Here is a 16,403-nt window from a genome sequence, read left to right as displayed (position 1 = left end):
ACCGAAGAATTGATGCTTTTGAACTGTGGTGTTGGAGAAGACTCTTGAGAGTCCTTTGGACTGCAAGGAGATCCAACCAGTCCATTCTGAAGGAGATCAGCCCTGGGTGTTCTTTGGAAGGAATGATGCTAAAGCTGAAACTCCAGTACTTTGGCCACATCATGAGAAGAGTTGACTCATTGGAAAAGACCCTGATGCTGGGAGGGATTGGGGGCAGGAGGAAAAGGGGAGGACAGAGGATGAGATGGCTGGATGGCATCACTGACTCGATGGATGTGAGTTTGAGTCAACTCCGGGAGTTGGTGTTGGACAGGGAGGCCTGGCATGCTGTGATTCATGGGGTCGCAAAGAGTCAGACACGACTGAGCGACTGCACTGAACTGAACTGACTACCCACCAGAAGCTCAAACCACAGCAGCTAACGGGTGAGACCTGTATTTAAAGATAGGCCCTGTCTTAGCGATGACCTTGTCCACCCCAAGACTTCACGGTTTCACCTAATGTGAGTGGTGAGGGACAACACCACCAGGGATATTCTGGTAATTAGTCCAGGAGTCAACTCCACACTTGCAAGCAACAGTGACCAGTGGCCATGGTCCTAAATCATCCAGTGGGAGATATATGAGCTTTATTCCACAGATCTCAAATGGTTTTCTTCCTGAGCTCAGCATGCTTTCAGAAGGAAAAAGGGATTCAAACACAAGCATTTACTGCTGCCTCAGACACATAGGAGCAGTCCATTTTTAAAGGACAACAGGGTTCACCTAGCTAAAAGGCACTCAAAGAAATCACTCTCTGGCTACATCCATTTGCTCTCATGGAATTAACTATTCACCAATCAATCTAATCTAGCATAAAACTGATGGCAAGAGAAATCACAGTGCTCATGGTAAAAGCACATGTCTTTGGGAGCAAGACATGCACCAGACACATGTAATGAGTGATCACTGCTGAACGCCTCATGGTCCAGACACTACTCTGTAAACCTCTGCCAAATACGATGTGTCAGGGGATGAGATTCAAGGAAGATGCGTATCTGTAGAGTAATCTGGTTTTAATCTAGTTATTTTCCGATACAGAATACATAACATATTAAAATGGAGAATATCACCAGAATACCAGAAATATTTATAACGGGTATATAAAATAAATTTAGTTCAGTAATTTATTCAAGAATTATTTAAAATATTTCTATGATACTCAAAAAACTGAAATCAGATAATTAAAAGAAAAAAATAACACACCAATTAAGGTGGGTCAAATTTTAAAAACCTGACAATATCAAGTGCTGTCAAGGACACAGAACAACTGGAACTCTCATACATTCCTGATAGAGATATAAAATGGTGGGGCTTCCCTGGTGACTCAGCAGTAAAGAATCTTTCTGCCAAAGCAGGAAATGAGAGTTTGATCCCTGGGTAGGGAAGATCCCCTGGAGAAGGAAACAGCAACCCACTCCAGTATTCTTGCCTGAGAAATCCTCTGGACAGAGGAGCCTGGTGGGCTACAGTCCATGGGGTTGAAAAGCTTCAGACACCACTTAGTGACTGAACAGCAGCAGCCACTTTGGGAGACAACTTGGCAGTTTCTCACAAAGTTCAACATACGCCTACCCCCTGACCCGGCCATCTGGTCCTAGGGACCCACCACAGAAAGGGCAAAACCGCCGATCACACAAAACCCCATGTACAAATGTTTGTAGCAGCTCTATTCATAACCACCAAAAATTATGAAGAATCCAAATGTTCAACAGATGCTCAAGGTGGATGGATAAACTTGTGCTATGTCCATAAGATGAAGAAAGGATCCACATGTGGGCAAATCTCAAAGATGTCCTCTGAATGTAAGAAGCCAGTCTCAAAGGTTACATAGTGTATAACTTCACTTATGTGATGTTCTGGGAAAGGCGAAAGTATAAAGATGGAGACCAGATCAAGGGTGATCAGAAATAAGGGGTAGGGTGAGGGTTTCACTTCAAGGGGGCAGAATGAGGGAGGGCTTCTTTTGTTTTCTGGGTATTTCTGGTGATGGGACTGTTCTATAAGGTTACAGGAATCAATTTTAAAACTCAAAGTATTATACAACAAAAAAGGTCAATTTTACTTTATATAAATTCAAAATGATAATAATAACTGAAAGCATGAGAGCATGCAATGATGTAAAACAATGAGATAAAAACAAAAAGTAGATATAAGAGTAAGGGCATTCTGAATTAAGCTCAGATGGCACACAGTCATTATTATAATTAAAACAGACTAAGAGATATAGTTAATATAAACCAAATACAATAAAAGAGCTTTGCTTTAATCTTGCTTTGAATAAAACAGCTAAACAGATTATTTTAGACAACTGGGGATATTTGAATACAGCATTACACAATATTAAGGACTTTTTGTTAATTGTTAGGTAGCTGCTGCTGCTAAGTCACTTCAGTCGTGTCTGACTCTGTGCAACCCCATGGACTGCAGCCCACCAGGCTCCTCCGTCCATGGAATTTTCCAGGCAAGAGTACTGGAGTGGGTTGCCATTGCCTTCTCCAAATTGTTAGGTAGGATTATAGTTATTTAAAAAGTAGATTTTTGAATAAAATTCAATACCAAAATATTTAGGGGTGAGGGATACTTCTGGTTCAAGATGGCAGCGTAGAAGGACACGAGCTTATCTTGTCCTGTGAAAGCAAATCATTGCCAGGAGGACGCTGGAACCCACCAAAAAAGATACCCGTGTCCAAAGACAAAGCGGAAGCCACATGAGATGGTAGGAAGGGCACAATCATGAAAAAATCAAATCCATACCCCCCGGGTGGGTGAGAGAGCCCACAGACCCCAGGGCTGGGTTGTCTCAGGCCAAAGGACTACCACAGAGGAAGCGCAACCCCACCCATCAGCAGATAACTGGATTAAAGTTTTACTGAGCAAGGCCCTGCCCACCAGAGCAAGACTCAGTTTTCCCCACCACCAGTCCCTCCCACCAGGAAGCTTACACAAGCCTCCTAGCCTGCTCATTCAGATGGCAGACAGAAGAACCACAATCCCACAGTGGCTAAAACAAAAACTACATTTCGGGAAAACAATGGGGAAGACGCAAGAAATGTTTACCAAAGAACTAAAAGAACAAACCAAGATGAATAATACATGAGAAGGAATCTGACCTGGAGAACAGAATGTGGGAAATCACTTGCTGCAAAACAGAACATAGAAAAAAGAATGGGGAAAAAAAAATGAAGACAGCCTAAGAGACCTCTGCTGCTGCTAAGTCGCTTCAGTCGTGTCCGACTCTGTGTGATCCCACAGACGAGACCTCTAGGACAACATTAGACGCAACAACATTCACATTACAGGGGTCCCAGAAGGAGAACAGAGAGAGGGGAAGAACCTGAGAAAATATTTGAAGGATAATAGCTGAAAACTTCCCTAACATGGGAAAAGAAATAGACAACCAAGTCCAGGAAGCACAGAGAATCCCAGGCAGAATAAACCCAAGGAGGAACATCGTGAGACACACAGTAATCACACTGACAAAAATTAAAGACAAAGACAAAATATTAAAAGCAACAAGGAAAAAAACTACAAATAACATACAAGGAAACTCCCTTTGAAACTCTACAAGTCAGAAGAGAATAGCATGATATATTAAAGTGATGAAAGGGAAGAACCTACCACCAAGAGTACTCTACCCAGCGAGCCTCTCATTCAGATTTGATGGAGAAATCAAAAGCTTTCCAAATAAGCAAAAGTTCAGAGAATTCAGCACCACCAAACCAGCTTTACAACAAATCCTAAGGGAACTTCTCCAGGCTGGAAACACAAGAGAAGACCTACAGAACATAAATCCCAATTAAGAAAATGGTAAACAGGATCATAGATATCGATAATTACCTTAAATGTAAATGGATTAAATGCACCAACCAAAAGACAGAGACTGGCTGGGTGGACGAAAACATGTACATATATGCACTTCCACTTATCACATCACTCTGCGTGACCCCCCAAATTGTATGTAATTATTTTATATTGTTAGGTTAATCACATCCCCATTATGGCTTGCAGTTGTAATTATCTTTTATTTTTTGTTTGGCTATTGTGAAAACTGATGAACAACATCTTTTACTATTGTGATTATGATTATGTAACTATTACTCACTAAATAACACTGTATCAGGATTGGTCAACAGAAAAATAATAGAATTCTATATCACAAAAGCTACTATTTAATAGAAAAACCTGTAATCACTTTTTAAAATCAAGATGCATATCAATTATCTTGGAATTTTTTGAAAAATACAAATGCCCAGCTATTTTTTTTTTCAAAACTTTTTTCCCTCCAAAAAAAGGAACTTTTTTCCCTCCAAAAAAAGGAACTTTTTTCCCTCCAAAGTTCCAGACATATTTCTAATGAGAACCGTGTTTAAGAACCAGAACTACATGATGATCTTTTATTCCTATCTAGTTTGTTTCATTTATTTCTATTTCATATTCAGGGCTCCCACTTCACTTAGTTTATGTTTTCCAATTTCTCCATCTCTTTTTTTTGATGTTCCTTCTCAAGCCTTTATCAAGTATAGTATAAAAGCTTTGTATACATGTATAAATATGTATTATATATATTTTAGAAAACTTATGAATTTTGGCCTAACTAAAAAACGTATGACATTTTGATTCCACTCGTTTGACTTAGTATGAATAGAATACTAGATTTCTAATTTAAAAAGTTGGCATGCAACAAGCAACAAAAGTTTATTGTATAGCACAGGGAACTATAATCAATATATTATAATAACTTACAATGGAAAATAATTTCAAAAATAATATATGGGTATATGTATAATTGAATCACCTTGCTGTACACCTGAAACATTGTAAGTCAACTACACTTCAATAAAATATATATATATTAAGAAAAAAAAAATCTAGGGGTGAAATGACATAGGTTCTGACATTTGCTTCAAAATTCTCCAGAAGCAAGCCAATGAACAAAAACTTAAAAAGCAAAGAAAGGAGGGCAACTGAAGCAGGTATGGTAAAGCTAGGACAGTGTGTGGATTCTGCCACCGGGGGTGCACGAGGGTTTACTGTGCTCTTATTCAAGGAGGGCTGGAGATATTTATACCCTGATTTTGGGAAGATTGAAGGCAGGAGGAGAAGGGGGTGACAGAGGATGAGATGGTTGGATGGCATCACCGACTTGATGGACATGAGTTTGAGCAAGCTCCAGGAGTTGGTGATGGACAGGGAGGCCTGGCGTGCTGCAGTCCATGGGTTGCAAAGAGTTGGACATGACTGAGTGACTGAACTGAACTGGAGATGTTTATTAGAGAAATGACGAGAGGAAAAAAACCAGGGACTTATTTTTCATAAATACTCCCAAGAATGCCATCTAGCTGTTCTTTATTCACTTAGAAGATAGATTGATTTCCCCTCACAGCTTTTTAGGCTTTTATAATCTGCATCTAACTTTACAGAAAACCAAGTCGAGAGAGAATAATTCAAAGCAGCTGTGATTCGTCTCAAAAATAATGGCTTAAAGAATGTTTTTAAATCTCATTTAATACTCATAAATAATTAAGACTATCATCAGCTGTATAAATATGAATAGTTTTCATTAATTTATCTGCTATATCTACCTAAGTGCAGATGACAACGGCAGGAAGAGGTAATTAACGCTCAAAAAGTTTTAAAGGCGGATGTAGGAATGGACAGAGAGAAGAACACAGCACGAGTTCTCTCTAATTTACTCTTTCTCTCTCTGCTTTCCTCTGGTGTAACTCCAACGGTCAGAGGTCTATAAAAGCACTCCCAACCGCTGGAAACGAGTTCTTCAGTGGGGGTCTGTTAGGAGAGAGGCCCAGCTCTCAGCCAGTCAGTATTAACGGAGAAGAAAATACTCAATACTGGGTTGGCCAAAAAGCTCCTCTGGGTTTTTCCATGAGACGGGACTGGAAACCTGAATAAGCTTCTCGGCCAACCCAATATTATAATATGAATTTTATTTATCATCCGGCAGTATTTAAGGCTAGTGTGCAAAAAGAATTACACAGGCAAAAGCAACAGAAAAACCAGAAGGTAACATAGCTGCAGCTGCGAAACCCCCGTCAGGGTGCAGAGCAGGAGTGACCTGGAGGGGACGGGTCACGGGGGCACAGGAGTCGGTCAAAGAAGATCCTGACCGCCGCTCCGCGGAGACAAACGGGGAGGTTTCACAGAAGCCCGCCTGCGCGGCACCACCACCGTCAGAGGCCCCAGGAGCCTAGGAAGGCCGAGCAACCAGGATAACTGTCAGCACGTGGCCTGAGCGCATCCAACCGCCCAAACGTCTGGGGAGCCACTGCCAACCCAGCGAGGTGACAGCAGAAAGGCCCCCAAAGATGCCTTGTCCTCAGCCCCAGAGCTTGGTACAAGGGGCTCTACGGATTGTGTGCGGTTCAAGTTGAGGGCCTGAAGATGTGGAATTACCCTGGATGCTCCAAGGGGGCCCAATCGAACCACGAAGCTTCCAAGTGGAGCTGTTCTCCTGGCTGGGGGCCCCCAGGGACACACAGGGGCTCCCTTGCAAGTGGAGGCTGCAAGGTCAAGAAAACACATTCGCCTCCAGAGCTTCCGGTTGGGGAGACACAGCCCCCTGCAAGACCCAGATTTCAGCCCAGTGACACCCAGCTGGGCTCCTGCCCTGGAGAATAGGACAATCCATCTGGGTGGTTCAAGCTCTGGCAGGACCAGGAAACTAGGACAAAGTCAGACCAGCTTTCTCAAGTCACCGGGCCTCCGCCTGAGCCCCCAGCTGCTGCCACTTTGCCTCTTCACTTCCCCACAAAAGGGTGAAGTGAAGTGAAGTGAAGTGAAATCGCTCAGTTGCGTCCGACTCTTTGCGACCCCATAGACTGTAGCCTACCAGGCTCCTCTGTCCACGGGATTTTCCAGGCAATAGTACTGGAGTGGATTGCCATTTCCTTCTCCAGGGGATATTCCCAACCCAGGGCTCGAACCCCAGTCTCCCACATTGTAGACAGGCGCTTTACCATCTGAGCCACCAGGGAAGTCCACAAAAGGGTACTTGTGATGAAAAGACGTAGCGTCCACGCCTCACGTCTCCACTCAAAAGTATCCCCCCCACCCCTCCGGAAAAGCTCTCCCGACCCTAGACCCTGCTTAACCGTGCCAGACGAGGCCAGGACCCCACTCCAGGCATTCTCTTAGCACCTCCTCCTCTCAGCTTGGGCCTGGCTTGACTGAATTCTTTCCTTCAAAGTCTACACTTCTCAAGTTGTTGTTAACTAGTGTTGCTGGTTCAGTTCAGATCAGTCGCTCAGTCGTGTCCAACTCTTTTCGACCCCATGGACTGCATCCAAACAGGATGTAGGACAAGTAGTCCCACCTCACAGTGGGACCAGAAGTCCATGGATCAGGTGTCCGGTTCTCAGTCCTGCCGGGGGTGAGATGAAGAGGAAGGTGAGTGCAGAAAGTGGACTGTTTAAGAGATGAGGGCTTAAAGGCTAAAGCCCCTTGGATGACATCTCAGACCTTGGGTGTGCGGTTCAGAAGGAAGGGACTGCCATTCAGTGGAAAAACATGACCCAAGGGGCTGAAGGATGCCTAGAACAGAGGCAAGCTCGCACTGGTGTAGCAGAGGGGCCCAAAGTTAACTTTGAGAAAAAGCAGCTATAGCCTCTCCTTCAAATAAGGAAAACAAGAATGGAGTCTATCTTTAGCCATCAGGGTAAGATTATTTTAGGAATACTGAGTTTCCCGGACATGGATTTGAATCTTTAGAAAAAGATTTTTTTTTTTTTGATGTGGACCATTTCTAAAGTCTTTATTGAATTTGTACAATATTGCTTCTGTTTTATGTCTTGGTTTTTTGGCTGTAAGGCATGAGGGATCTTATTTCCCTGGCCAGGAATCAAACCCTCGTCCCCCTGCATTGAGCAAAATCTTAACCACTGAACTGCCAGGGAAATCCCCGCGAATCTTTTGAAAGTGAAAGTTGCTCAGTCATGTCCCACTCTTTGCGACCCCATGGAATATACAGTCCATGGAATTCTCCAGGCCAGAATACTGGAGTGAGAAGCCTTTTCCTTCTCCAGGGGATCTTTCTAACCCAGGGATCAAACCTGGGTCTCCCACATTGCAGGCCAATTCTTTACCAGCTGAGCCACAAAAGCAGCCCAAGAATACTGGAGTGGGTAGCCTATCCCTTCTCCAGGAGATCTTCCCAACCCAGGAATTGAAATGGGATCTCCTGCATTGCAGGTGGATGCTTTACCAACTGAGCTATGAGGGAAGCTCAAATATTTTAAAGTCCTAAATTAAGAACAACAACAACAAAAAATTCAGGGACTTCCCTGGCAGTCCAAGGAAGATGGCACACTTCCAATGCAGGGGGCGCAGGTTCCATCTCTGGTCAGGGAACTAAGAGTCCATATACTGCATGGTATGGCCAACAAATAAAATAGTGACTCGTTCAACAGTTAGAAAAAACATTCAAACCACATCTGAAGCATACTTGCCGTACATGGTGACTCTGACTCTAATTAAGCCTTTAGATCTACCTTGCGGTTTATGCAGACACAGTAGATAGAGGAACAAGCTAAACCACACTCTAAACAAAGCTGAATAAACCCAGAATGAGAGCCTTCCAGAGCCAACCAGGCGATACCAGTGAACCATGGCATTAAAGTAACCCACAGGACTGCTTCAGACCAGAGTCAGCAAACTACAGCCCTCAGATAACTCCCACCTGCAGGCGGAGTTTAAAACAAAAACCTTTGGAAACAGTTTTCCTAGAACACAGCCATGCTCGTTCACATATCAACCATGGTTGAGTCTTTACAGCAACACAGCTGAGTAGCTGCAATGGAGACCACGTGGCCTGAGAAGCCTTAAAGAGTTAGTAACTAGCCCTTTTCATTGTCTGTCTGTCCTGGACTAAGAGACAATAGACACTCAGCAAAACATCTTACGTGGCCCATTTTGAGTCACATGAGCCAAGAGTAAAAGTGCATTTCTGAGGCAATCAGGGAAATCTGTGGACTGGGTTCTAGAAAACATTAAGGAATTAGCATCACTTTGATAAAGAGATAACAATGGTATTATGGTTATATAAGAAAATGCCTTTTTGGAAGTACAGACCACACTAGTTGGGCTTCCCGGGTGGCTCAGTGGTTAAGAATCCGCCTGCAAATGTAGGAGACCCAGGTTTGATCCCTTGGCTGGGAAGATCCCCCTGGAGAAGGGAACAGCAACCCACACCAGGATTAATGCCTGGGAAATTCCACGGACAGAGGAGCCTGGCAGGCCATAGTCCATGGGGTCGCAAAAAAGTCAGGCATGACTTAGCCATAACTAAACAAAAGCAACTACCCTAGACAGGGGTGAAATATGTTATCTGCAATTTAAATTGCTTCAACAAAAAGATAAGCAGATACAGTCAAAAAAAAAAAAAAGAAAGAAATTGTTTTACTCAACCATTAAATCTAGTTGATGGATATATGGAAGTTCATTATACCATTCCCTTCCCTTTTAAATTTGCTTTAATAAAAAGCAAATTAAAAATCAGAGCCCTGATCAAAAACTAGAGTATATCTCCAGAGAGCCGTTCTCTCTAGGCAGGCCTCCGGTCCCACCGTCCTTACAGAGTTTCATCCCTATTTCTCCAACACGGTTACAAGATCCCCTGGAGCAGGAAATGGCAACCCACTCCAGTATTCTTGCCTGGAGAATCCCATGGACTGAGGAGCCTGGTAGGCTACAGTCCATGGAATCACAAAGAGTGGGACACGACTAAGCCTGCACGCACGTGGGCACAGTCTGCCACCAGGAATGCTGGTCCCCATTGCACTCCTCTACCTGTAAATATTCTACCCTGGGTCCAAGGTGAAGCCTCACTATGACCTCCCCCAGTCCTCTGGCAGGTATTCATTTCCCAGTGCTCTAACTGCCCGTGGGCACTTACTTCATCCTCCAGAAATGTTAGCTATTTACCATGTCTATTACCTTGTGATGTCATACAAACCCGAGACTTCTACTAACTGTAAATCAGTTTCAGGGGGTATAATATGGGGGCATAATAACACCTTCCACACTGTAATCTCTGCCTACTCTCTGCCTAGCTCTCAGATCCAATCTAGGCAAGGTCGTCTTGCCCTGAGCAGTTTTACTGACCAGAGAGAGCTTCAATTAAAGAACGAATTCCTGTTACACAAGATGCCGGCCCTGTTTAACCAACACTCTCTTCATAAAATCTCTAATCTGAGCATTACCTCTTGGATGAAGAAGGTCCTAGAAAAGAGTAAGATCGCTTGAATTTTGTCCTCCTGTCGTCACCTTCCTTGCGACCGTCCGTCTGCAAACAATGCCGCACTAATCTCCATGCCCACTGGTGCCCTTGGAAAGGCCCAGTGGACTTGAGCACAAAGCCCTCAAGTACAGAGCCTTGACTCCACCTGCAAGAGCTGACCCAGACTGGAACTTTCAAGATCTTACTACATAAAATAAGAGGGCAATGAACAGATCATTTTAAAAACTTAATACCAGGTTCTATCTTTGCTCTATTCTTTCCACAATCGGCTGCCTAAGGTCAGTATGAATAACCACCTTCTCTAGGTCTAGTGCTAATAGTCAGGACCCTGGTTTGCAAGGTCAGCCAGTCCAAAACACTTCTGTACAAAGGTCCACCAATTAGAAATTAATTTACCTTTGCAAACTCAGCTTTTGAAACACAAATGCTCTCTACCCAGGCAGTCTGCTTATTCAGGAACTTCTGGTTTCTCCAGGGAGTCGTTTTAGGAAAAACAAGGCATTTGGGGAAAATGCGGGCAACCTGCAGGAGTCTCTTATTAGCATTTCAATAAATTGAGTGAGACCAGGGAGAACGGTCTTCAGTTACAGGAAAAAGTACATAAAAACGTGTGTGTGTGAGACCTACACTTTATATTGGTCAAATCCAACTGATTTAGAGGGACCTTTTAGTTTTTAATCCAAGATTTCTCCCTGGGACATTAAGCAAAATTAATATCCTGCTTTAAGAAGACGTGGCTCCAAGTCGCATTTTCTTATCAGTTCAATATTAACAGCCTGGAGTCAGGTGTGCTTTAAAAAAAAAGTCGTGCACCAATAAATTTAATTATTAAAAAAAAAAAATCGTGCACCTCTTTAGCGTTACCAGTGCGGCTGCGGTGTTCTCTGGCCAAGAGAGTGAAAGCTCAATAAGCATATTTCAAAATCAAGGCAGTAAAAGAGATTTCTTCAAAAACTCAGCGGTGTCACTCACTAACAGCTCCAAAGAAACCCGAACTCAGAAACTGACAAGTGCCAGATGTTCTCTTTTCTTTTGCAGCTTTCTGGTCTCCTCGCAAACAGGGAGCTCTAAAGTTAAAAACAGAAGAATCAGAGCGGGAGATCCTTTTCAAGGGGACCCTTCTGATGGGTCATCACGTCTTCCTTGGGAAGAGGAGGCGTCTACACCTGGGTAGCTGGCCGAGGCGTCCGCGTCGCGCTGCGCCGGGCACTGTGTGGACGCGCTAACGGCCCGGGCCCCGCCCTTCCAGCCGCTCCCGCAGGCGTCGCGTCCCGCCACGGCCGCGGCTCTGTCCCCGCCCTCCGTCCCCGGCTCGCGCGGGCCCCGGATACGCGCCGGCGTGCGACGCCCCCAGACCCCGGGGCCCCCTCGCGGCGGGGGCGGGGACGGAGACGGACAGGGGCCCGGCTCGGCCCGCGCCCGGCGGCTCACCTGCCTCGCAGCGCGGCGCCCTTCGGGGAGAGCCGGCCCGAGCGACCGAGCGGAAATCCCGGCCGGCCGTTGCTGGGGCGGCCGCCCCCGGGAGGCCGCCCCCGAGGGCGCCCCCTGGAGGCGGGACGCGGTACCCGCCCGCCCGCGAGGGCCGCAAGCACACCTGAGCACGCGCCGGAGCCCCGAGGGCGCACACCTGGGGCTTCTTTACCGATGCGTGCGCTCTAAGGCGACCCGCCTGGGCGTCCACGGTCAGCCTTGAGTCCATGTTGGACCCAGACCCGCCTAGGGACACACGCACACGAGTCCACGTTGGACCCAGACCCACCTGGGAACACACACACACACAGCCTTGAGTCCATGTTGAACCCAGATCCATCTGAACACACACACAGACCCACCTGAACACACACACACACACACACACACACACACACACACACGCTCTAAGGTAGCCCGCCTGGGCGTCCAGGATCAGTCTTGAGTCCATATTGGACCCAGACCCATGGGGACACACACACACATACACACTCACACACACAGAAATGAGCCCATGTATCCTGTAGGACAGATGGACAAGGTGATGACCAAGGCCTCACTCCAGCAGCCACACTCCAGTCGGCACTGATACTGGATACAGATAATCGTGTAACCTGGATACTGCCACTATTTACCAATTCTCCATTTTCACTTAAAACTGTGGTTGGAGGAGTTCGTGCTTAGTCACTTCAGTCATGTCCGACTCTTTGAGACCCTATGGACTGTAGGCCACCAGGCTCCTTGGTCCATGGGATTCTCCAGGCAAGAATACTGGAGTGGGTTGCCATGCCCTCCTCCAGGGGATCACCACTTACCATCTCTTCCCTGGATCCCAGAACTAAATTTGAACCCCAGCAATGAGAGGAGTGAAGACTTTTTTTTTTTCTTTCTAGACTTTGTTATTCTGGGCTTAAGCAATGCTACTTTGGGGACCTGGGTGAAAAGACTGGCAGAGAGATTGAGGGGAGCCACTTCTGCCCCCACCCCAAAGACCAATGCGTAAGTACTAGTTGTTGGACTAGAAATAATCCCCCTTACTCATTTTCTGCCTTTCCACTCTCTCATGTATGGGGTTGGACTCATGTGGTTTTTACAATCTGGTTTCTACCCAAACATTTCCAATAATGCTGATGTGGTTGTGTTTTGAACAGATGTGCAATTCCTAAAGAAATCTAAAAGATTAGATTCATAAACCATAATTTTCACAGAGTTCTTTCTTGTGTGGAGAAGTCCATAATTAAATTTAAATTTATATTAATATAAAAAAGCCGCATCTAATGTATATTTTAACATACCATTTTTAAAGAGTAGCTGTAATCATCTTAATTTTTCTCTTCCAAAAGGAAGAGAAATTCCATTTTTATTAATTTTTTGAAGGAGGAAGGTCATGTCAGCAAAAGAAAGTGTGAGGGAAATAAATGAATAAATAATTCCCCTGATAAAGGAAGATTAAAGATGGTAAGGAGGTGAGTGTTAAATTGCATTTATTGCCAGATAAGGCTGGGAGAATCTGATCCAATATGGATTAGGCTCTGTGGGATGAGATATTCAGTTTAACTGTCAAAAAATCACCCACAGAAAAATAATTTATAATAGTAATTTTCAAAATGTGGTCCCAGATGGGCACCATGAGCAGCACCTGGAAATTCAGAAATGTAAACTCGAAGCCCATACTGTACCAAGCCTTCTGAATAACCAACTCTGGGGGTGATACCCAGCGAAATGAAATGCATTTTAACAAGTGCCTCTTTTTTTTTCATAATGATCATTTATTTTTCCCCCAGTTTTATTGTTATAATTGTCTCACAGCATTATAAAAGTTTAAGATAATTTGCATAATGATTAAATCAGCATAATGATTTGACTTACAGACATCATGAAATGATTATCACAAGTTTAGTGAACATCCATCATCTTCAGTTCAGTTCAGTTGCTCAGTCATGTCCGACTCTTTGCAACCGCATGGACTGCATGCAGCACTCCAGGCCTCCCTGTCCATCACCAACTCCCGGAGCCCACTTAAACTCACGTCCATTGAGTCAGTGATGCCATCCAACCATCTCATTCTCTGTCATCCCCTTCTCCTCCTGCCTTCAATCTTTCCCAGCATCAGGGTCTTTTCCAATGAGTCAGTTCTTCACATCAGGTGGACAAAGTATTGGAGTTTCAGCTTCAGCATCAGTCCTTCCAATGAACACTCAGGACTGATCTCCTTTAGGATGGACTGGTTGGATCTTGCAGTCCAAGGGACTCTCAAGAGTCTTCTCCAACACCACATTTTAAAAGCATCAATTCTTAGGCGCTCAGCTTTCTTTATAGTACAACTCTCACATCCATACCTGACTACTGAAAAAACTATAGCCTTGACTAGACAGACCTTTGCTGGCAAAGTAACGTCTCTGCTTTTTAATATGCTGTCTAGGTTGGTCATAACTTTTCTTCCAAGGAGCAAGTGTCTTAATTTCATGGCTGCAGTCATCATCTGCAGTGATTTTGGAGCCCCCAAAAAATAAAGTCTGTCACTATTTCCACTGTTTCCCCATCTATTTGCTGTGAAGTGATGGGACCGGATGCCATGATGTTAGTTTTCTGAATGTTGAGTTTTAAGCCAGCTTTTTCACTCTCCTTTCACTTTCATCATCTTTCACCTTCCATCATCTTATATAAATATAAAATTAAAGAAATAGAAAAAAATTTTTGTGTGGTGAGAACTCTTAGGATATACTTGTCTTAATAACTTTCCTACAGGAGTATTAATTATATTTATTATCTTGTACATCACACCCCTAGTACTTGTTTATCTTACAACTTGAAGTTTTCAGTACCTTCATCTAATTCCCCCACCTGCCCTGATGTAACCACAAATTTGATCCATTTTTTGTTGAGTTTTTATGTTTCTTTGTTTTTGAAGTGTAACTGACCTACAATACGTTAGAGAAACTACAACATTATGTTAGAAAAATCAGTTTCTCAAGGAAACTGATTGATCAACTCAGACAAGTCTTGGCCTCAGTTTGGGGTTGGTGCGTTACACCAGAGCCCTTAGCAGCCAACTGCTCTAGTGGGTTTAATAACTTGAGTTGACTCACAGAGGCTGTCAGTTGCCTGCAAATGGTGCAGGTGAGTCCTTTGCTGGAAATGATTCAGCCCACTCTCAGCTGTTTTTCTGTTCATTCTGGTCTGATGCTCTGCCGTCCACAGTCTCCCATACCCTCCAGGCTCAGGGTCAAGCAGCTGGCCAACTGCTATGCCCCAGGTTCAAAGCTCAACAAACGCTTTATCAACTCAAAGGATATAAACTGTCAAATTGTCTCTTACTGGAATTATCTAGTTTGGTCAGTTTGTTTTCTAAATACCAGCAGGTAATTGCCAAACTCTGTTTTCCAGACTTTGGTGTTAGAAAGTGAAAGTGAAGTTATGTCCAACTCTTTGTCATCCCATGGACTGTTGCCTACCAGGCTCCTTCATCCATGGGATTTTCCAGGCAAGAATACTGGAGTGGGTTGCCATTTCCTTCTCTAGGGGATCTTCCCAACCCAGGGATCGAACCCAGGTCTCCGGCATTGCAGGCAGACACTTTACCCTCTGAGCCACCAGGGAAGTTGGTGTTAGAGGCTAATATATATTTGACTCAATGCACAGACACTTCGTATTATGCAAAAGGGGCCCACCTCATTTCCTTCTGACCCCTCCCCCACATCTCCAGCATTGCAAGTACCACACAGTAGATGGGAAAATATGCTCTTTATCTCTTGAAAAGATAATTATAATGTGAAATAAGCAACAGAACCTGGGTGCTATGTACAGAGCTTGAAGTCTAACTGAATAACACTATAAAATCGACTGAAATGTTATCAAATCATTCTAGTAAATTATTACAAATAATCGTCCTTGACCCTAAATATCCTGTAACCTCAATCCAGGCCACCACTTGTTTTGTAAGCTAAGAATGAGATCTACACACCCTCAGAGCCCTGAGATGACTCACCAAACAAAGGCGCAGTCAGGAGGTTTGGGGGAGGGAGAGGTTAGGTGGAATTTAAAGGTAATAGTGTTTTCACAGGCTGAAGGCAAAACAGGGCTGTGTGCCAGGGGTCAACGTTAGGTCTGTGTTGTGGCCCAAACATGGATTGGAAAGGAATTTCCGGACATGAGGCAGAATGAGAGAACAGAGTTTATCAGAGTGGGAGACGCTGTTAGAGAACAGCAGGCTGGCTCAAGGGTGAGCCAAACCCTTTTGTGGGCTGGTAGCCAATTTCTAGAAGGCAATGGCACCCCACTCCAGTACTCTTGCCTGGAAAATCCCATGGACGGAGGAGCCTGGTAGGCTGCAGTCTATGGGGTTGCTAGGAGTCGAACATGACTGAGTGACTTCACTTTCACTTTTTGCTTTTATGCATTGGAGGAGGAAATGGCAACCCACTCCAGTGTTCTTGCCTGGAGAATCCCGGGGACGGGGGAGCCTGGTGGGCTGCCATCTGTGGGGTCACACAGAGTCAGACACGACTGAATCGACTTAGCAGCAGCAGCAGCCAATTTCTACAGCCTCAAGACAGAAAATTCCTACTAGAATGGGGGCATTAGGTGATAGGTTAGGATGTTATAGGGTGGGTAATAGGGTGGGTATTTTACCTAATACG

The 16,403-nt window shown here is 44.5% G+C and overlaps 1 protein-coding gene across 11 annotated transcripts in view; it reads right to left on the bottom strand.

The window, feature by feature from the left end:
• The window catches only part of GGACT (gamma-glutamylamine cyclotransferase), a 48,278-nt gene extending 36,455 nt beyond the window's left edge, over positions 1 to 11,823 (bottom strand). For 2 of the 11 annotated variants that reach the window (XM_025262612.3, XM_025262623.3), the window contains exons 1-2: positions 11,725 to 11,823; positions 11,144 to 11,360 (exon numbers count right to left, since the gene is read on the bottom strand). The gene's annotated coding sequence lies outside the window, so the exon portion shown is untranslated. The other 9 variants (XM_025262615.3, XM_025262624.3, XM_025262617.3 and 6 more) reach the window with 9 other exon arrangements.
• Between the last annotated feature and the right edge of the window lie 4,580 nt (positions 11,824 to 16,403).

This window comes from Bubalus bubalis, chromosome 13 (genome assembly GCF_019923935.1).
Source record: "Bubalus bubalis isolate 160015118507 breed Murrah chromosome 13, NDDB_SH_1, whole genome shotgun sequence".
NCBI lineage: Eukaryota > Metazoa > Chordata > Mammalia > Artiodactyla > Bovidae > Bubalus > Bubalus bubalis.
Note: the sequence above shows the minus strand (reverse complement) of the source record. Positions and strands in the feature narration are given on the sequence as shown.